The sequence below is a fragment of the Pseudophryne corroboree genome, chromosome 3 (assembly GCF_028390025.1).
Source record: "Pseudophryne corroboree isolate aPseCor3 chromosome 3, aPseCor3.hap2, whole genome shotgun sequence".
NCBI classification, from domain to species: domain Eukaryota; kingdom Metazoa; phylum Chordata; class Amphibia; order Anura; family Myobatrachidae; genus Pseudophryne; species Pseudophryne corroboree.
The window spans coordinates 113,112,439-113,126,633 of NC_086446.1; the positions used below are offsets into that span (position 1 = coordinate 113,112,439).

General features: G+C 41.1%; 44 non-coding genes and 18 pseudogenes across 44 annotated transcripts; all 62 read right to left on the bottom strand.

Annotated features, from left to right (window-relative positions):
- Positions 1 to 68: 68 nt before the first annotated feature.
- On the bottom strand, positions 69 to 187 carry LOC135062935 (5S ribosomal RNA). Its single transcript, XR_010249277.1, has one exon. It is a non-coding gene; the product is annotated as a 5S ribosomal RNA (ribosomal RNA).
- Positions 188 to 294: 107 nt separating this feature from the next.
- Positions 295 to 413, bottom strand: LOC134888430 (5S ribosomal RNA; annotated as a pseudogene).
- Positions 414 to 520: 107 nt separating this feature from the next.
- On the bottom strand, positions 521 to 639 carry LOC134894630 (5S ribosomal RNA; annotated as a pseudogene).
- Positions 640 to 746: 107 nt separating this feature from the next.
- Positions 747 to 865, bottom strand: LOC135058985 (5S ribosomal RNA). The gene has a single exon (XR_010245405.1). It is a non-coding gene; the product is annotated as a 5S ribosomal RNA (ribosomal RNA).
- Positions 866 to 972: 107 nt separating this feature from the next.
- Positions 973 to 1,091, bottom strand: LOC134890108 (5S ribosomal RNA; annotated as a pseudogene).
- A 107-nt stretch (positions 1,092 to 1,198) lies between these two features.
- LOC134886131 (5S ribosomal RNA) lies at positions 1,199 to 1,317 on the bottom strand. Its single transcript, XR_010170222.1, has one exon. It is a non-coding gene; the product is annotated as a 5S ribosomal RNA (ribosomal RNA).
- A 107-nt stretch (positions 1,318 to 1,424) lies between these two features.
- LOC134887122 (5S ribosomal RNA) lies at positions 1,425 to 1,543 on the bottom strand (annotated as a pseudogene).
- Positions 1,544 to 1,650: 107 nt separating this feature from the next.
- LOC135060866 (5S ribosomal RNA) lies at positions 1,651 to 1,769 on the bottom strand. Its single transcript, XR_010247259.1, has one exon. It is a non-coding gene; the product is annotated as a 5S ribosomal RNA (ribosomal RNA).
- Positions 1,770 to 1,876: 107 nt separating this feature from the next.
- On the bottom strand, positions 1,877 to 1,995 carry LOC135067871 (5S ribosomal RNA). The gene has a single exon (XR_010254079.1). It is a non-coding gene; the product is annotated as a 5S ribosomal RNA (ribosomal RNA).
- A 107-nt stretch (positions 1,996 to 2,102) lies between these two features.
- On the bottom strand, positions 2,103 to 2,221 carry LOC134885431 (5S ribosomal RNA). The gene has a single exon (XR_010169545.1). It is a non-coding gene; the product is annotated as a 5S ribosomal RNA (ribosomal RNA).
- Positions 2,222 to 2,328: 107 nt separating this feature from the next.
- Positions 2,329 to 2,447, bottom strand: LOC135061534 (5S ribosomal RNA). Its single transcript, XR_010247909.1, has one exon. It is a non-coding gene; the product is annotated as a 5S ribosomal RNA (ribosomal RNA).
- A 107-nt stretch (positions 2,448 to 2,554) lies between these two features.
- Positions 2,555 to 2,672, bottom strand: LOC134890969 (5S ribosomal RNA; annotated as a pseudogene).
- A 107-nt stretch (positions 2,673 to 2,779) lies between these two features.
- LOC134886213 (5S ribosomal RNA) lies at positions 2,780 to 2,897 on the bottom strand. The gene has a single exon (XR_010170304.1). It is a non-coding gene; the product is annotated as a 5S ribosomal RNA (ribosomal RNA).
- A 107-nt stretch (positions 2,898 to 3,004) lies between these two features.
- LOC135066091 (5S ribosomal RNA) lies at positions 3,005 to 3,123 on the bottom strand. Its single transcript, XR_010252350.1, has one exon. It is a non-coding gene; the product is annotated as a 5S ribosomal RNA (ribosomal RNA).
- Positions 3,124 to 3,230: 107 nt separating this feature from the next.
- Positions 3,231 to 3,349, bottom strand: LOC134892398 (5S ribosomal RNA; annotated as a pseudogene).
- A 107-nt stretch (positions 3,350 to 3,456) lies between these two features.
- Positions 3,457 to 3,575, bottom strand: LOC135060896 (5S ribosomal RNA). Its single transcript, XR_010247292.1, has one exon. It is a non-coding gene; the product is annotated as a 5S ribosomal RNA (ribosomal RNA).
- Positions 3,576 to 3,682: 107 nt separating this feature from the next.
- Positions 3,683 to 3,801, bottom strand: LOC135070083 (5S ribosomal RNA). The gene has a single exon (XR_010256258.1). It is a non-coding gene; the product is annotated as a 5S ribosomal RNA (ribosomal RNA).
- Positions 3,802 to 3,908: 107 nt separating this feature from the next.
- Positions 3,909 to 4,027, bottom strand: LOC134894687 (5S ribosomal RNA; annotated as a pseudogene).
- A 107-nt stretch (positions 4,028 to 4,134) lies between these two features.
- Positions 4,135 to 4,253, bottom strand: LOC135067138 (5S ribosomal RNA). The gene has a single exon (XR_010253362.1). It is a non-coding gene; the product is annotated as a 5S ribosomal RNA (ribosomal RNA).
- A 107-nt stretch (positions 4,254 to 4,360) lies between these two features.
- On the bottom strand, positions 4,361 to 4,479 carry LOC135070132 (5S ribosomal RNA). The gene has a single exon (XR_010256306.1). It is a non-coding gene; the product is annotated as a 5S ribosomal RNA (ribosomal RNA).
- Positions 4,480 to 4,586: 107 nt separating this feature from the next.
- On the bottom strand, positions 4,587 to 4,705 carry LOC134886132 (5S ribosomal RNA). Its single transcript, XR_010170223.1, has one exon. It is a non-coding gene; the product is annotated as a 5S ribosomal RNA (ribosomal RNA).
- Positions 4,706 to 4,812: 107 nt separating this feature from the next.
- LOC134887123 (5S ribosomal RNA) lies at positions 4,813 to 4,931 on the bottom strand (annotated as a pseudogene).
- Positions 4,932 to 5,038: 107 nt separating this feature from the next.
- Positions 5,039 to 5,157, bottom strand: LOC135060867 (5S ribosomal RNA). Its single transcript, XR_010247261.1, has one exon. It is a non-coding gene; the product is annotated as a 5S ribosomal RNA (ribosomal RNA).
- Positions 5,158 to 5,264: 107 nt separating this feature from the next.
- On the bottom strand, positions 5,265 to 5,383 carry LOC134900784 (5S ribosomal RNA). Its single transcript, XR_010174288.1, has one exon. It is a non-coding gene; the product is annotated as a 5S ribosomal RNA (ribosomal RNA).
- A 107-nt stretch (positions 5,384 to 5,490) lies between these two features.
- LOC135066835 (5S ribosomal RNA) lies at positions 5,491 to 5,609 on the bottom strand. The gene has a single exon (XR_010253073.1). It is a non-coding gene; the product is annotated as a 5S ribosomal RNA (ribosomal RNA).
- A 107-nt stretch (positions 5,610 to 5,716) lies between these two features.
- LOC135066847 (5S ribosomal RNA) lies at positions 5,717 to 5,835 on the bottom strand. The gene has a single exon (XR_010253084.1). It is a non-coding gene; the product is annotated as a 5S ribosomal RNA (ribosomal RNA).
- A 107-nt stretch (positions 5,836 to 5,942) lies between these two features.
- LOC135065088 (5S ribosomal RNA) lies at positions 5,943 to 6,061 on the bottom strand. Its single transcript, XR_010251378.1, has one exon. It is a non-coding gene; the product is annotated as a 5S ribosomal RNA (ribosomal RNA).
- A 107-nt stretch (positions 6,062 to 6,168) lies between these two features.
- Positions 6,169 to 6,287, bottom strand: LOC134886133 (5S ribosomal RNA). Its single transcript, XR_010170224.1, has one exon. It is a non-coding gene; the product is annotated as a 5S ribosomal RNA (ribosomal RNA).
- Positions 6,288 to 6,394: 107 nt separating this feature from the next.
- On the bottom strand, positions 6,395 to 6,513 carry LOC135066858 (5S ribosomal RNA). Its single transcript, XR_010253095.1, has one exon. It is a non-coding gene; the product is annotated as a 5S ribosomal RNA (ribosomal RNA).
- A 107-nt stretch (positions 6,514 to 6,620) lies between these two features.
- Positions 6,621 to 6,739, bottom strand: LOC135063940 (5S ribosomal RNA). Its single transcript, XR_010250259.1, has one exon. It is a non-coding gene; the product is annotated as a 5S ribosomal RNA (ribosomal RNA).
- A 107-nt stretch (positions 6,740 to 6,846) lies between these two features.
- On the bottom strand, positions 6,847 to 6,965 carry LOC135066869 (5S ribosomal RNA). The gene has a single exon (XR_010253106.1). It is a non-coding gene; the product is annotated as a 5S ribosomal RNA (ribosomal RNA).
- Positions 6,966 to 7,072: 107 nt separating this feature from the next.
- On the bottom strand, positions 7,073 to 7,191 carry LOC135066787 (5S ribosomal RNA). Its single transcript, XR_010253027.1, has one exon. It is a non-coding gene; the product is annotated as a 5S ribosomal RNA (ribosomal RNA).
- A 107-nt stretch (positions 7,192 to 7,298) lies between these two features.
- Positions 7,299 to 7,417, bottom strand: LOC134892643 (5S ribosomal RNA; annotated as a pseudogene).
- A 107-nt stretch (positions 7,418 to 7,524) lies between these two features.
- On the bottom strand, positions 7,525 to 7,643 carry LOC134887997 (5S ribosomal RNA; annotated as a pseudogene).
- Positions 7,644 to 7,750: 107 nt separating this feature from the next.
- LOC134895441 (5S ribosomal RNA) lies at positions 7,751 to 7,869 on the bottom strand (annotated as a pseudogene).
- Positions 7,870 to 7,976: 107 nt separating this feature from the next.
- LOC134885135 (5S ribosomal RNA) lies at positions 7,977 to 8,095 on the bottom strand. The gene has a single exon (XR_010169258.1). It is a non-coding gene; the product is annotated as a 5S ribosomal RNA (ribosomal RNA).
- Positions 8,096 to 8,202: 107 nt separating this feature from the next.
- On the bottom strand, positions 8,203 to 8,321 carry LOC135062936 (5S ribosomal RNA). Its single transcript, XR_010249278.1, has one exon. It is a non-coding gene; the product is annotated as a 5S ribosomal RNA (ribosomal RNA).
- Positions 8,322 to 8,428: 107 nt separating this feature from the next.
- LOC134886134 (5S ribosomal RNA) lies at positions 8,429 to 8,547 on the bottom strand. Its single transcript, XR_010170225.1, has one exon. It is a non-coding gene; the product is annotated as a 5S ribosomal RNA (ribosomal RNA).
- Positions 8,548 to 8,654: 107 nt separating this feature from the next.
- On the bottom strand, positions 8,655 to 8,773 carry LOC134887124 (5S ribosomal RNA; annotated as a pseudogene).
- A 107-nt stretch (positions 8,774 to 8,880) lies between these two features.
- On the bottom strand, positions 8,881 to 8,999 carry LOC135069066 (5S ribosomal RNA). The gene has a single exon (XR_010255257.1). It is a non-coding gene; the product is annotated as a 5S ribosomal RNA (ribosomal RNA).
- Positions 9,000 to 9,106: 107 nt separating this feature from the next.
- LOC135066881 (5S ribosomal RNA) lies at positions 9,107 to 9,225 on the bottom strand. Its single transcript, XR_010253117.1, has one exon. It is a non-coding gene; the product is annotated as a 5S ribosomal RNA (ribosomal RNA).
- A 107-nt stretch (positions 9,226 to 9,332) lies between these two features.
- Positions 9,333 to 9,451, bottom strand: LOC135058754 (5S ribosomal RNA). The gene has a single exon (XR_010245178.1). It is a non-coding gene; the product is annotated as a 5S ribosomal RNA (ribosomal RNA).
- A 107-nt stretch (positions 9,452 to 9,558) lies between these two features.
- Positions 9,559 to 9,677, bottom strand: LOC135070762 (5S ribosomal RNA). The gene has a single exon (XR_010256916.1). It is a non-coding gene; the product is annotated as a 5S ribosomal RNA (ribosomal RNA).
- A 107-nt stretch (positions 9,678 to 9,784) lies between these two features.
- LOC134886782 (5S ribosomal RNA) lies at positions 9,785 to 9,903 on the bottom strand. The gene has a single exon (XR_010170857.1). It is a non-coding gene; the product is annotated as a 5S ribosomal RNA (ribosomal RNA).
- Positions 9,904 to 10,010: 107 nt separating this feature from the next.
- LOC135069539 (5S ribosomal RNA) lies at positions 10,011 to 10,129 on the bottom strand. Its single transcript, XR_010255719.1, has one exon. It is a non-coding gene; the product is annotated as a 5S ribosomal RNA (ribosomal RNA).
- Positions 10,130 to 10,236: 107 nt separating this feature from the next.
- Positions 10,237 to 10,355, bottom strand: LOC134894668 (5S ribosomal RNA; annotated as a pseudogene).
- Positions 10,356 to 10,462: 107 nt separating this feature from the next.
- On the bottom strand, positions 10,463 to 10,581 carry LOC134890507 (5S ribosomal RNA; annotated as a pseudogene).
- A 107-nt stretch (positions 10,582 to 10,688) lies between these two features.
- LOC135062937 (5S ribosomal RNA) lies at positions 10,689 to 10,807 on the bottom strand. Its single transcript, XR_010249279.1, has one exon. It is a non-coding gene; the product is annotated as a 5S ribosomal RNA (ribosomal RNA).
- Positions 10,808 to 10,914: 107 nt separating this feature from the next.
- Positions 10,915 to 11,033, bottom strand: LOC134886135 (5S ribosomal RNA). Its single transcript, XR_010170226.1, has one exon. It is a non-coding gene; the product is annotated as a 5S ribosomal RNA (ribosomal RNA).
- A 107-nt stretch (positions 11,034 to 11,140) lies between these two features.
- Positions 11,141 to 11,259, bottom strand: LOC134887125 (5S ribosomal RNA; annotated as a pseudogene).
- A 107-nt stretch (positions 11,260 to 11,366) lies between these two features.
- On the bottom strand, positions 11,367 to 11,485 carry LOC134901393 (5S ribosomal RNA). The gene has a single exon (XR_010174884.1). It is a non-coding gene; the product is annotated as a 5S ribosomal RNA (ribosomal RNA).
- Positions 11,486 to 11,790: 305 nt separating this feature from the next.
- Positions 11,791 to 11,909, bottom strand: LOC134886136 (5S ribosomal RNA). The gene has a single exon (XR_010170227.1). It is a non-coding gene; the product is annotated as a 5S ribosomal RNA (ribosomal RNA).
- A 107-nt stretch (positions 11,910 to 12,016) lies between these two features.
- On the bottom strand, positions 12,017 to 12,135 carry LOC134887126 (5S ribosomal RNA; annotated as a pseudogene).
- A 107-nt stretch (positions 12,136 to 12,242) lies between these two features.
- On the bottom strand, positions 12,243 to 12,361 carry LOC134900785 (5S ribosomal RNA). The gene has a single exon (XR_010174289.1). It is a non-coding gene; the product is annotated as a 5S ribosomal RNA (ribosomal RNA).
- Positions 12,362 to 12,468: 107 nt separating this feature from the next.
- Positions 12,469 to 12,587, bottom strand: LOC135059208 (5S ribosomal RNA). The gene has a single exon (XR_010245620.1). It is a non-coding gene; the product is annotated as a 5S ribosomal RNA (ribosomal RNA).
- Positions 12,588 to 12,694: 107 nt separating this feature from the next.
- On the bottom strand, positions 12,695 to 12,813 carry LOC134892773 (5S ribosomal RNA; annotated as a pseudogene).
- Positions 12,814 to 12,920: 107 nt separating this feature from the next.
- Positions 12,921 to 13,039, bottom strand: LOC134887127 (5S ribosomal RNA; annotated as a pseudogene).
- Positions 13,040 to 13,146: 107 nt separating this feature from the next.
- On the bottom strand, positions 13,147 to 13,265 carry LOC135064144 (5S ribosomal RNA). Its single transcript, XR_010250456.1, has one exon. It is a non-coding gene; the product is annotated as a 5S ribosomal RNA (ribosomal RNA).
- Positions 13,266 to 13,372: 107 nt separating this feature from the next.
- On the bottom strand, positions 13,373 to 13,491 carry LOC135065366 (5S ribosomal RNA). The gene has a single exon (XR_010251648.1). It is a non-coding gene; the product is annotated as a 5S ribosomal RNA (ribosomal RNA).
- Positions 13,492 to 13,598: 107 nt separating this feature from the next.
- Positions 13,599 to 13,717, bottom strand: LOC135066892 (5S ribosomal RNA). Its single transcript, XR_010253128.1, has one exon. It is a non-coding gene; the product is annotated as a 5S ribosomal RNA (ribosomal RNA).
- A 107-nt stretch (positions 13,718 to 13,824) lies between these two features.
- On the bottom strand, positions 13,825 to 13,943 carry LOC135066904 (5S ribosomal RNA). The gene has a single exon (XR_010253139.1). It is a non-coding gene; the product is annotated as a 5S ribosomal RNA (ribosomal RNA).
- A 107-nt stretch (positions 13,944 to 14,050) lies between these two features.
- Positions 14,051 to 14,169, bottom strand: LOC134886137 (5S ribosomal RNA). Its single transcript, XR_010170228.1, has one exon. It is a non-coding gene; the product is annotated as a 5S ribosomal RNA (ribosomal RNA).
- Positions 14,170 to 14,195: the final 26 nt, after the last annotated feature.

A 14,195-nucleotide genomic window follows, 5' to 3' on the forward strand; every position in this document is an offset into this window, starting at 1 on the left:
TACTGGTTCATAAATTAATACGTTTGAAAATGGAATGCATCAACAGAACGGTGTTGGCAGTATAAAAATATCTACAGCACCTTGTATTCCCAGGTGGTCTCCCATCCAAGTACTAACCAGGCCCAACATTGCTTAGCTTCCAAGATCAGATGAGATTGGGCGTATCCAGTGTGGTGTGGCTGTAGATGAGCTTTGTTGTTTCTGTTTGAACTTTTCTACTTCTAACTACTGGTTCATAAATGAATACATTTGAAAATTGAATGCATCAACAGAACGGTCTTGGCAGTATAAAAATATCTACAGCACCTTGTACTCCCCGGTGGTCTCCCATCCAAGTACTAAGCAGGCCCAACACTGCTTAGCTTCCAAGATCAGATGAGATTGGGCGTATCCAGTGTGGTCTTGCTGTAGATGAACTTTCTGGTTTCTGTTAGAACTTTTCTACTTCTAACTACTGGTTCATTAATGAATACGTTTTAAAATGGAATGCATCAACAGAATGGTGTTGGCAGTATAAAAATATCTACAGCACCTTGTATTCCCAGGTGGTCTCCCATCCAAGTACTAACCAGGCTCAACACTGCTTAGCTTCCAAGATGAGATGAGATTGGGCATATCCAGTGTGGTGTGGCTGTAGAATAGCTTTATGATTTCTGTTAGTACTTTTCTACTTCTAACTACTGGTTCATAAATGAATACGTTTGAAAATGGAATGCATCAACAGAACGGTGTTGGTAGTATAAAAATATCTACAGCACCTTGTATTCCCAGGTGGTCTCCCATCCAAGTACTAACCAGGCCCAACACTGCTTAACTTCCAAGATCAGATGAGATTGGGCGTATACAGTGTGGTGTGGCTGTAGATGAGCTTTATAGTTTCTGTTAGAACTTTTCTACTTCTAACTACTGGTTCATAAATGAAGACGTTTGAAAATGGAATGCATCAACAGAACAGTGTTGGCAGTATAAAAATATCTACATCACCTTGTATTCCCAGGTGGTCTCCCATCCAAGTACTAACCAGGCCCATCACTGCTTAGCTTCCAAGATCAGATGAGATTGGGCGTATCCAGTGTGCTGTGGCTGTAGATGAGCTTTGTGGTTTCTGTTTGAACTTTTCTACTTCTAACTACTGGTTCATAAATGAATACATTTGAAAATTGAATGCATCAACAGAACGGTGTTGGCAGTATAAAAATATCTACAGCACCTTGTATTCCCCGGTGGTCTCCCATCCAAGTACTAAGCAGGCCCAACACTGCTTAGCTTCCAAGATCAGATGAGATTGGGCGTATCCAGTGTGGTCTTGCTGTAGATGAACTTTCTGGTTTCTGTTAGAACTTTTATACTTCTAACTACTGGTTCATTAATGAATACATTTTAAAATGGAATGCATCAACAGAATGGTGTTGGCAGTATAAAAATATCTACAGCACCTTGTATTCCCAGGTGGTCTCCCATCCAAGTACTAACCAGGCTCAACACTGCTTAGCTTCCAAGATCAGATGAGATTGGGCATATCCAGTGTGGTGTGGCTGTAGAATAGCTTTATGGTTTCTGTTAGTACTTTTCTACTTCTAACTACTGGTTCATAAATGAATACGTTTGAAAATGGAATGCATCAACAGAACGGTGTTGGTAGTATAAAAATATCTACAGCACCTTGTATTCCCAGGTGGTCTCCCATCCAAGTACTAACCAGGCCCAACACTGCTTAGCTTCCAAGATCAGATGAGATTGGGCGTATACAATGTGGTGTGGCTGTAGATGAGCTTTATGGTTTCTGTTAGAACTTTTCTACTTCTAACTACTGGTTCATAAATGAAGACGTTTGAAAATGGAATGCATCAACAGAACGATGTTGGTAGTATAAAAATATCTACAGCACCTTGTATTCCCAGGTGGTCTCCCATCCAAGTACTAACCAGGCCCAACACTGCTTAGCTTCCAAGATCAGAGGAGATTGGGCGTATCCAGTGTGGTGTTGCTGTAGATGAACTTTCTGGTTTCTGTTAGAACTTTTCTACTTCTAACTACTGGTTCATAAATGAATATGTTTGAAAATGGAATGCATCAACAGAACGGTGTTGGCAGTATAAAAATATCTACAGCACCTTGTATTCTTAGGTGGTCTCCCATCCAAGTACTAACCAGGCCCAACACTGCTTAGCTTCCAAGATCAGATGAGATTGGGCGTATCCAGTCTGGTGTGGCTGTAGATGAGCTTTGTGGTTTCTGTTAGAACTTTTCTACTTCTAACTACTGGTTCATAAATGAATACGTTTGAAAATGGAATGCATCAACAGAACGGTGTTGGCGGTATAAAAATATCTACAGCACCTTGTATTCCCAGGTGGTCTCCCATCCAAGTACTAACCAGGCCCAACACTGCTTAGCTTCCAAGATCAGATGAGTTTGGGCGTATCCAGTGTGGTGTGGCTGTAGATAAGCTTTGTGGTTTCTATTAGAACTTTTCTACTTCTAACTACTGGTTCATAAATGAATACGTTTGAAAATGGAATGCATCAACAGAACGGTGTTGGTAGTATAAAAATATCTACAGCACCTTGTATTCCCAGGTGGTCTCCCATCCAAGTACTAACCAGGCCCAACACTGCTTAGCTTCCAAGATCAGATGAGATTGCGATATCCAGTGTGGTGTGGCTGTAGATGAGCTTTGTGGTTTCTGTTTGAACTTTTCTACTTCTAACTACTGGTTCATAAATGAATACATTTGAAAATGGAATGCATCAACAGAACTGTGTTGGCAGTATAAAAATATCTACAGCACCTTGTATTCCCAGGTGGTCTCCCATCCAAGTACTAACCAGGCCCAACACTGCTTAGCTTCCAAGATCAGATGAGATTGGGATATCCAGTGTGGTGTGGCTGTAGATGAGCTTTGTGGTTTCTGTTTGAACTTTTCTACTTCTAACTACTGGTTCATAAATGAATACATTTGAAAATGGAATGCATCAACAGAAATGTGTTGGCAGTATAAAAATATCTACAGCACCTTGTATTCCCAGGTGGTCTCCCATCCAATTACTAACCAGGCCCAACACTGCTTAGCTTCCAAGATCAGATGAGATTGGGCGTATCCAGTGTGGTGTGGCTGTAGATGAGCTTTATGGTTTCTGTTAGAACTTTTCTACTTCTAACAACTGGTTCATAAATGAATACGTTTGAAAATGGAATGCATCAACAGAACGGTGTTGGCAGTATAACAATATCTACAGTACCTTGTATTCCCAGGTGGTCTCCCATCCAAGTACTGACCAGGCCCAACACTGCTTAGCTTCCAAGATCAGATCAGATTTGGCGTATCCAGTGTGGTGTGGCTGTAGATGAGCTTTGTGGTTTCTGTTTGAACTTTTCTACTTCTAACTACTGGTTCATAAATGAATACGTTTGAAAATGGAATGCATCAACAGAACGGTGTTGGCAGTATAAAAATATCTACAGCACCTTGTATTCCCAGGTGGTCTCCCATCCAAGTACTAACCAGGCCCAACACTACTTAGCTTCCAAGATCAGATGAGATTGGGCGTATCCAGTGTGGTGTGGCTGTAGATGAGCTTTGTTGTTTCTGTTTGAACTTTTCTACTTCTAACTACTGGTTCATAAATGAATACATTTGAAAATTGAATGCATCAACAGAACGGTCTTGGCAGTATAAAAATATCTACAGCACCTTGTATTCCCCGGTGGTCTCCCATCCAAGTACTAAGCAGGCCCAACACTGCTTAGCTTCCAAGATCAGATGAGATTGGGTGTATCCAGTGTGGTCTTGCTGTAGATGAACTCTCTGGTTTCTGTTAGAACTTTTCTACTTCTAACTACTGGTTCATTAATGAATACGTTTTAAAATGGAATGCATCAACAGAATGGTGTTGGCAGTATAAAAATATCTACAGCACCTTGTATTCCCAGGTGGTCTCCCATCCAAGTACTAACCAGGCTCAACACTGCTTAGCTTCCAAGATGAGATGAGATTGGGAATATCCAGTGTGGTGTGGCTGTAGAATAGCTTTATGATTTCTGTTAGTACTTTTCTACTTCTAACTACTGGTTCATAAATGAATACGTTTGAAAATGGAATGCATCAACAGAACGGTGTTGGTAGTATAAAAATATCTACAGCACCTTGTATTCCCAGGTGGTCTCCCATCCAAGTACTAACCAGGCCCAACACTGCTTAGTTTCCAAGATCAGATGAGATTGGGCGTATACAGTGTGGTGTGGCTGTAGATGAGCTTTATGGTTTCTGTTAGAACTTTTCTACTTCTAACTACTGGTTCATAAATGAAAACGTTTGAAAATGGAATGCATCAACAGAACGGTGTTGGCAGTATAAAAATATCTACAGCACCTTGTATTCCCAGGTGGTCTCCCATCCAAGTACTAACCAGGCCCATCACTGCTTAGCTTCCAAGATCAGATGAGATTGGGCGTATCCAGTGTGCTGTGGCTGTAGATGAGCTTTGTGGTTTCTGTTTGAACTTTTCTACTTCTAACTACTGGTTCATAAATGAATACATTTGAAAATTGAATGCATCAACAGAACGGTGTTGGCAGTATAAAAATATCTACAGCACCTTGTATTCCCCGGTGGTCTCCCATCCAAGTACTAAGCAGGCCCAACACTGCTTAGCTTCCAAGATCAGATGAGATTGGGCGTATCCAGTGTGGTCTTGCTGTAGATGAACTTTCTGGTTTCTGTTAGAACTTTTATACTTCTAACTACTGGTTCATTAATGAATACATTTTAAAATGGAATGCATCAACAGAATGGTGTTGGCAGTATAAAAATATCTACAGCACCTTGTATTCCCAGGTGGTCTCCCATCCAAGTACTAACCAGGCTCAACACTGCTTAGCTTCCAAGATCAGATGAGATTGGGCATATCCAGTGTGGTGTGGCTGTAGAATAGCTTTATGGTTTCTGTTAGTACTTTTCTACTTCTAACTACTGGTTCATAAATGAATACGTTTGAAAATGGAATGCATCAACAGAACGGTGTTGGTAGTATAAAAATATCTACAGCACCTTGTATTCCCAGGTGGTCTCCCATCCAAGTACTAACCAGGCCCAACACTGCTTAGCTTCCAAGATCAGATGAGATTGGGCGTATACAATGTGGTGTGGCTGTAGATGAGCTTTATGGTTTCTGTTAGAACTTTTCTACTTCTAACTACTGGTTCATAAATGAAGACGTTTGAAAATGGAATGCATCAACAGAACGGTGTTGGCAGTATAAAAATATCTACAGCACCTTGTATTCCCAGGTGGTCTCCCATCCAAGTACTAACCAGGCCCTACACTGCTTAGCTTCCAAGATCAGATGAGATTGGGCGTATCCAGTGTGGTGTGGCTGTAGATGAGCTTTGAGGTTTCTGTTAGAACTTTTCTACTTCTAACTACTGGTTCATAAATGAATACGTTTGAAAATGGAATGCATCAACAGAACGGTGTTGGTAGTATAAAAATATCTACAGCACCTTGTATTCCCAGGTGGTCTCCCATCCAAGTACTAACCAGGCCCAACACTGCTTAGCTTCCAAGATCAGATGAGATTGGGCGTATCCAGTGTGGTGTGGCTGTAGATGAGCTTTGTGGTTTCTGTTAGAACTTTTCTACTTCTAACTACTGGTTCATAAATGAATACGTTTGAAAATGGAATGCATCAACAGAACGGTGTTGGTAGTATAAAAATATCTACAGCACCTTGTATTCCCAGGTGGTCTCCCATCCAAGTACTAACCAGGCCCAACACTGCTTAGCTTCCAAGATCAGATGAGATTGGGCGTATCCAGTGTGGTGTGGCTGTAGATGAGCTTTATGGTTTCTGTTAGAACTTTTCTACTTCTAACTACTGGTTCATAAATGAATACGTTTGAAAATGGAATGCATCAACAGAACGGTGTTGGCAGTATAAAAATATCTTCAGCACCTTGTATTCCCAGGTGGTCTCCCATCCAAGTACTAACCAGGCCCAACACTGCTTAGCTTCCAAGATCAGATGAGATTGGGCGTATCCAGTGTGGTGTGGCTGTAGATGAGCTTTGTAGTTTATGTTTGAACTTTTCTACTTCTAACTACTGGTTCATAAATGAATACATTTGAAAATTGAATGCATCAACAGAACGGTGTTGGCAGTATAAAAATATCTACAGCACCTTGTATTCCCCGGTGGTCTCCCATCCAAGTACTAAGCAGGCCCAACACTGCTTAGCTTCCAAGATCAGATGAGATTGGGCGTATCCAGTGTGGTCTTGCTGTAGATGAACTTTCTAGTTTCTGTTAGAACTTTTCTACTTCTAACTACTGGTTCATAAATGAATACGTTTAAAAATTGAATGCATCAACAGAACGGTGTTGGCAGTATAAAAATATCTACAGCACCTTGTATTCCCAGGTGGTCTCCCATCCAAGTACTAACCAGGCCCAACACTGCTTAGCTTCCAAGATCAGATGAGATTGGGCGTATCCAGTGTGGTGTGGCTGTAGATGAGCTTTGTGGTTTCTGTTAGAACTTTTCTACTTCTAACTACTGGTTCATAAATGAATACGTTTGAAAATGGAATGCATCAACAGAACGGTGTTGGCAGTATAAAAATATCTACAGCACGTTGTATTCCCAGGTGGTCTCCCATCCAAGTACTAACCATGCCCAACACTGCTTAGCTTCCAAGATCAGATGAGATTGGGCGTATCCAGTGTGGTGTGGCTGTAGATGAGCTTTGTGGTTTCTGTTTGAACTTTTCTACTTCTAACTACTGGTTCATAAATGAATATGTTTTAAAATGGAATGCATCAACAGAACGGTGTTGGTAGTATAAAAATATCTACAGCACCTTGTATTCCCAGGTGGTCTCCCATCCAAGTACTAACCAGGCCCAACACTGCTTAGCTTCCAAGATCAGATGAGATTGGGCGTATCCAGTGTGGTGTGGCTGTAGATGAGCTTTGTGGTTTCTGTTAGAACTTTTCTACTTCTAACTACTGGTTCATAAATGAAAACATTTGAAAATGGAAAGCATCAACAGAACGGTATTGGCAGTATAAAAATATCTACAGCACCTTGTATTCCCAGGTGGTCTCCCATCCAAGTACTAACCAGGCCCAACACTGCTTAGCTTCCAAGATCAGATGAGATTGGGCGTATCCAGTGTGCTGTGGCTGTAGATGAGCTTTGTGGTTTCTGTTTGAACTTTTCTACTTCTAACTACTGGTTCATAAATGAATACATTTGAAAATGGAATGCATCAACAGAACTGTGTTGGCAGTATAAAAATATCTACAGCAGCTTGTATTCCCAGGTGGTCTCCCATCCAAGTACTAACCAGGCCCAACACTGCTTAGCTAACAAGATCAGATGAGATTGGGCGTATCCAGTGTGGTGTTGCTGTAGATGAACTTTCTGGTTTCTGTTAGAACTTTTCTACTTCTAACTACTGGTTCATAAAAGAATACTTTTTAAAATGGAATGCATCAACAGAATGGTGTTGGTAGTATAAAAATATCTACAGCACCTTGTATTCCCAGGTGGTCTCCCATCCAATTACTAACCAGGCCCAACACTGCTTAGCTTCCAAGATCAGATGAGATTGGGCGTATTCAGTCTGGTGTGGCTGTAGATGAGCTTTATGGTTTCTGTTAGAACTTTTCTACTTCTAACAACTGGTTCATAAATGAATACGTTTGAAAATGGAATGCATCAACAGAACGGTGTTGGCAGTATAACAATATCTACAGTACCTTGTATTCCCAGGTGGTCTCCCATCCAAGTACTGACCAGGCCCAACACTGCTTAGCTTCCAAGAACAGATCAGATTTGGCGTATCCAGTGTGGTGTGGCTGTAAATGAGCTTTGTGGTTTCTGTTTGAACTTTTCTACTTCTAACTACTGGTTCATAAATGAATACGTTTGAAAATGGAATGCATCAACAGAACGGTGTTGGCAGTATAAAAATATCTACAGCACCTTGTATTCCCAGGTGGTCTCCCATCCAAGTACTAACCAGGCCCAACACTACTTAGCTTCCAAGATCAGATGAGATTGGGCGTATCCAGTGTGCTGTGGCTGTAGATGAGCTTTGTGGTTTCTGTTAGAACTTTTCTACTTCTAACTACTGGTTCATAAATTAATACGTTTGAAAATGGAATGCATCAACAGAACGGTGTTGGCAGTATAAAAATATCTACAGCACCTTGTATTCCCAGGTGGTCTCCCATCCAAGTACTAACCAGGCCCAACATTGCTTAGCTTCCAAGATCAGATGAGATTGGGCGTATCCAGTGTGGTGTGGCTGTAGATGAGCTTTGTTGTTTCTGTTTGAACATTTCTACTTCTAACTACTGGTTCATAAATGAATACATTTGAAAATTGAATGCATCAACAGAACGGTCTTGGCAGTATAAAAATATCTACAGCACCTTGTATTCCCCGGTGGTCTCCCATCCAAGTACTAAGCAGGCCCAACACTGCTTAGCTTCCAAGATCAGATGAGATTGGGCGTATCCAGTGTGGTCTTGCTGTAGATGAACTTTCTGGTTTCTGTTAGAACTTTTCTACTTCTAACTACTGGTTCATTAATGAATACGTTTTAAAATGGAATGCATCAACAGAATGGTGTTGGCAGTATAAAAATATCTACAGCACCTTGTATTCCCAGGTGGTCTCCCATCCAAGTACTAACCAGGCTCAACACTGCTTAGCTTCCAAGATCAGATGAGATTGGGCATATCCAGTGTGGTGTGGCTGTAGAATAGCTTTATGATTTCTGTTAGTACTTTTCTACTTCTAACTACTGGTTCATAAATGAATACGTTTGAAAATGGAATGCATCAACAGAACGGTGTTGGTAGTATAAAAATATCTACAGCACCTTGTATTCCCAGGTGGTCTCCCATCCAAGTACTAACCAGGCCCAACACTGCTTAGGTTCCAAGATCAGATGAGATTGGGCGTATACAGTGTGGTGTGGCTGTAGATGAGCTTTGTGGTTTCTGTTAGAACTTTTCTACTTCTAACTACTGGTTCATAAATGAATACGTTTGAAAATGGAATGCATCAACAGATTGGTGTTGGCAGTATAAAAATATCTACAGCACCTTGTATTCCCAGGTGGTCTCCCATCCAAGTACTAACCAGGCCCAACACTGCTTAGCTTCCAAGATCAGATGAGATTGGGCGTATCCAGTGTGGTGTGGCTGTAGATGAGCTTTGTGGTTTCTGTTTGAACTTTTCTACTTCTAACTACTGGTTCATAAAAGAATATGTTTTAAAATGGAATGCATCAACAGAACGGTGTTGGTAGTATAAAAATATCTACAGCACCTTGTATTCCCAGGTGGTTTCCCATCCAAGTACTAACCAGGCCCAACACTGCTTAGCTTCCAAGATCAGATGAGATTGGGCGTATCCAGTGTGGTGTGGCTGTAGATGAGCTTTGTGGTTTCTGTTAGAACTTTTCTACTTCTAACTACTGGTTCATAAATGAAAACATTTGAAAATGGAAAGCATCAACAGAACGGTATTGACAGTATAAAAATATCTACAGCACCTTGTATTCCCAGGTGGTCTCCCATCCAAGTACTAACCAGGCCCAACACTGCTTAGCTTCCAAGATCAGATGAGATTGGGCATATCCAGTGTGCTGTGGCTGTAGATGAGCTTTGTGGTTTCTGTTTGAACGTTTCTACTTCTAACTACTGGTTCATAAATGAATACATTTGAAAATGGAATGCATCAACAGAACTGTGTTGGCAGTATAAAAATATCTACAGCACCTTGTATTCCCAGGTGGTCTCCCATCCAAGTACTAACCAGGCCCAACACTGCTTAGCTAACAAGATCAGATGAGATTGGGCGTATCCAGTGTGGTGTTGCTGTAGATGAACTTTCTGGTTTCTGTTAGAACTTTTCTACTTCTAACTACTGGTTCATAAATGAATACTTTTTAAAATGGAATGCATCAACAGAATGGTGTTGGTAGTATAAAAATATCTACAGCACCTTGTATTCCCAGGTGGTCTCCCATCCAATTACTAACCAGGCCCAACACTGCTTAGCTTCCAAGATCAGATGAGATTGGGCGTATCCAGTGTGGTGTGGCTGTAAATGAGCTTTATGGTTTCTGTTAGAACTTTTCTACTTCTAACAACTGGTTCATAAATGAATACGTTTGAAAATGGAATGCATCAACAGAACGGTGTTGGCAGTATAACAATATCTACAGTACCTTGTATTCCCAGGTGGTCTCCCATCCAAGTACTGACCAGGCCCAACACTGCTTAGCTTCCAAGAACAGATCAGATTTGGCGTATCCAGTGTGGTGTGGCTGTAGATGAGCTTTGTGGTTTCTGTTTGAACTTTTCTACTTCTAACTACTGGTTCATAAATGAATACGTTTGAAAATGGAATGCATCAACAGAACGGTGTTGGCAGTATAAAAATATCTACAGCACCTTGTATTCCCAGGTGGTCTCCCATCCAAGTACTAACCAGGCCCAACAATACTTAGCTTCCAAGATCAGATGAGATTGGGCGTATCCAGTGTGCTGTGGCTGTAGATGAGTTTTGTGGTTTCTGTTAGAACTTTTCTACTTCTAACTACTGGTTCATAAATTAATACGTTTGAAAATGGAATGCATCAACAGAACGGTGTTGGCAGTATAAAAATATCTACAGCACCTTGTATTCCCAGGTGGTCTCCCATCCAAGTACTAACCAGGCCCAACATTGCTTAGCTTCCAAGATCAGATGAGATTGGGCGTATCCAGTGTGGTGTGGCTGTAGATGAGCTTTGTTGTTTCTGTTTGAACTTTTCTACTTCTAACTACTGGTTCATAAATGAATACATTTGAAAATTGAATGCATCAACAGAACGGTCTTGGCAGTATAAAAATATCTACAGCACCTTGTATTCCCCGGTGGTCTCCCATCCAAGTACTAAGCAGGCCCAACACTGCTTAGCTTCCAAGATCAGATGAGATTGGGCGTATCCAGTGTGGTCTTGCTGTAGATGAACTTTCTGGTTTCTGTTAGAACTTTTCTACTTCTAACTACTGGTTCATTAATGAATACGTTTTAAAATGGAATGCATCAACAGAATGGTGTTGGCAGTATAAAAATATCTACAGCACCTTGTATTCCCAGGTGGTCTCCCATCCAAGTACTAACCAGGCTCAACACTGCTTAGCTTCCAAGATCAGATGAGATTGGGCATATCCAGTGTGGTGTGGCTGTAGAATAGCTTTATGATTTCTGTTAGTACTTTTCTACTTCTAACTACTGGTTCATAAATGAATACGTTTGAAAATGGAATGCATCAACAGAACGGTGTTGGTAGTATAAAAATATCTACAGCACCTTGTATTCCCAGGTGGTCTCCCATCCAAGTACTAACCAGGCCCAACACTGCTTAGCTTCCAAGATCAGATGAGATTGGGCGTATACAGTGTGGTGTGGCTGTAGATGAGCTTTATGGTTTCTGTTAGAACTTTTCTACTTCTAACTACTGGTTCATAAATGAAGACGTTTGAAAATGGAATGCATCAACAGAACGGTGTTGGCAGTATAAAAATATCTACATCCAAGTACTAACCAGGCCCATCACTGCTTAGCTTCCAAGATCAGATGAGATTGGGCGTATCCAGTGTGCTGTGGCTGTAGATGAGCTTTGTGGTTTCTGTTTGAACTTTTCTACTTCTAACTACTGGTTCATAAATGAATACGTTTGAAAATTGAATGCATCAACAGAACGGTGTTGGCAGTATAAAAATATCTACAGCACCTTGTATTCCCCGGTGGTCTCCCATCCAAGTACTAAGCAGGCCCAACACTGCTTAGCTTCCAAGATCAGATGAGATTGGGCGTATCCAGTGTGGTCTTGCTGTAGATGAACTTTCAGGTTTCTGTTAGAACTTTTATACTTCTAACTACTGGTTCATTAATGAATACGTTTTAAAATGGAATGCATCAACAGAATGGTGTTGGCAGTATAAAAATATCTACAGCACCTTGTATTCCCAGGTGGTCTCCCATCCAAGTACTAACCAGGCTCAACACTGCTTAGCTTCCAAGATCAGATGAGATTGGGCATATCCAGTGTGGTGTGGCTGTAGAATAGCTTTATGGTTTCTGTTAGAACTTTTCTACTTCTAACTACTGGTTCATAAATGAAGACGTTTGAAAATGGAATGCATCAAAAGAACGGTGTTGGCAGTATAAAAATATCTACAGCACCTTGTATTCCCAGGTGGTCTCCCATCCAAGTACTAACCAGGCCCTACACTGCTTAGCTTCCAAGATCAGATGAGATTGGGCGTATCCAGTGTGGTGTGGCTGTAGATGAGCTTTCTGGTTTCTGTTAGAACTTTTCTACTTCTAACTACTGGTTCATAAATGAATACGTTTGAAAATGGAATGCATCAACAGAACGGTGTTGGTAGTATAAAAATATCTACAACACCTTGTATTCCCAGGTGGTCTCCCATCCAAGTACTAACCAGGCCCAACACTGCTTAGCTTCCAAGATCAGATGAGATTGGGCGTATCCAGTGTGGTGTGGCTGTAGATGAGCTGTGTGGTTTCTGTTAGAACTTTTCTACTTCTAACTACTGGTTCATAAATGAATACGTTTGAAAATGGAATGCATCAACAGAACGGTGTTGGTAGTATAAAAATATCTACAGCACCTTGTATTCCCAGGTGGTCTCCCATCCAAGTACTAACCAGGCTCAACACTGCATAGCTTCCAAGATCAGATGAGATTGGGCATATCCAGTGTGGTGTGGCTGTAGAATAGCTTTATGGTTTCTGTTAGAACTTTTATACTTCTAACTACTGGTTCATTAATGAATACGTTTTAAAATGGAATGCATCAACAGAATGGTGTTGGCAGTATAAAAATATCTACAGCACCTTGTATTCCCAGGTGGTCTCCCATCCAAGTACTAACCAGGCTCAACACTGCTTAGCTTCCAAGATCAGATGAGATTGGGCATATCCAGTGTGGTGTGGCTGTAGAATAGCTTTATGGTTTCTGTTAGAACTTTTCTACTTCTAACTACTGGTTCATAAATGAAGACGTTTGAAAATGGAATGCATCAAAAGAACGGTGTTGGCAGTACAAAAATATCTACAGCACCTTGTATTCCCAGGTGGTCTCCCATCCAAGTACTAACCAGGGCCTACACTGCTTAGCTTCCAAGATCAGATGAGATTGGGCGTATCCAGTGTGGTGTGGCTGTAGATGAGCTTTCTGGTTTCTGTTAGAACTTTTCTACTTCTAACTACTGGTTCATAAATGAATACGTTTGAAAATGGAATGCATCAACAGAACGGTGTTGGTAGTATAAAAATATCTACAACACCTTGTATTCCCAGGTGGTCTCCCATCCAAGTACTAACCAGGCCCAACACTGCTTAGCTTCCAAGATCAGATGAGATTGGGCGTATCCAGTGTGGCGTGGCTGTAGATGAGCTGTGTGGTTTCTGTTAGAACTTTTCTACTTCTAACTACTGGTTCATAAATGAATACGTTTGAAAATGGAATGCATCAACAGAACGGTGTTGGTAGTATAAAAATATCTACAGCACCTTGTATTCCCAGGTGGTCTCCCATCCAAGTACTAACCAGGCCCAACACTGCTTAGCTTCCAAGATCAGATGAGATTGGGCGTATCCAGTGTGGTGTGGCTGTAGATGAGCTTTATGGTTTCTGTTAGAACTTTTCTACTTCTAACTACTGGTTCATAAATGAATACGTTTGAAAATGGAATGCATCAACAGAACGGTGTTGGCAGTATAAAAATATCTACAGCACCTTGTATTCCCAGGTGGTCTCCCATCCAAGTACTAACCAGGCCCAACACTGCTTAGCTTCCAAGATCAGATGAGATTGGGCGTATCCAGTGTGGTGTGGCTGTAGATGAGCTTTGTAGTTTATGTTTGAACTTTTCTACTTCTAACTACTGGTTCATAAATGAATACATTTGAAAATTGAATGCATCAACAGAACGGTGTTGGCAGTATAAAAATATCTACAGCACCTTGTATTCCCCGGTGGTCTCCCATCCAAGTACTAAGCAGGCCCAACACTGCTTAGCTTCCAAGATCAGATGAGATTGGGCGTATCCAGTGTGGTCTTGCTGTAGATGAACTTTCTGGTTTCTGTTAGAACTT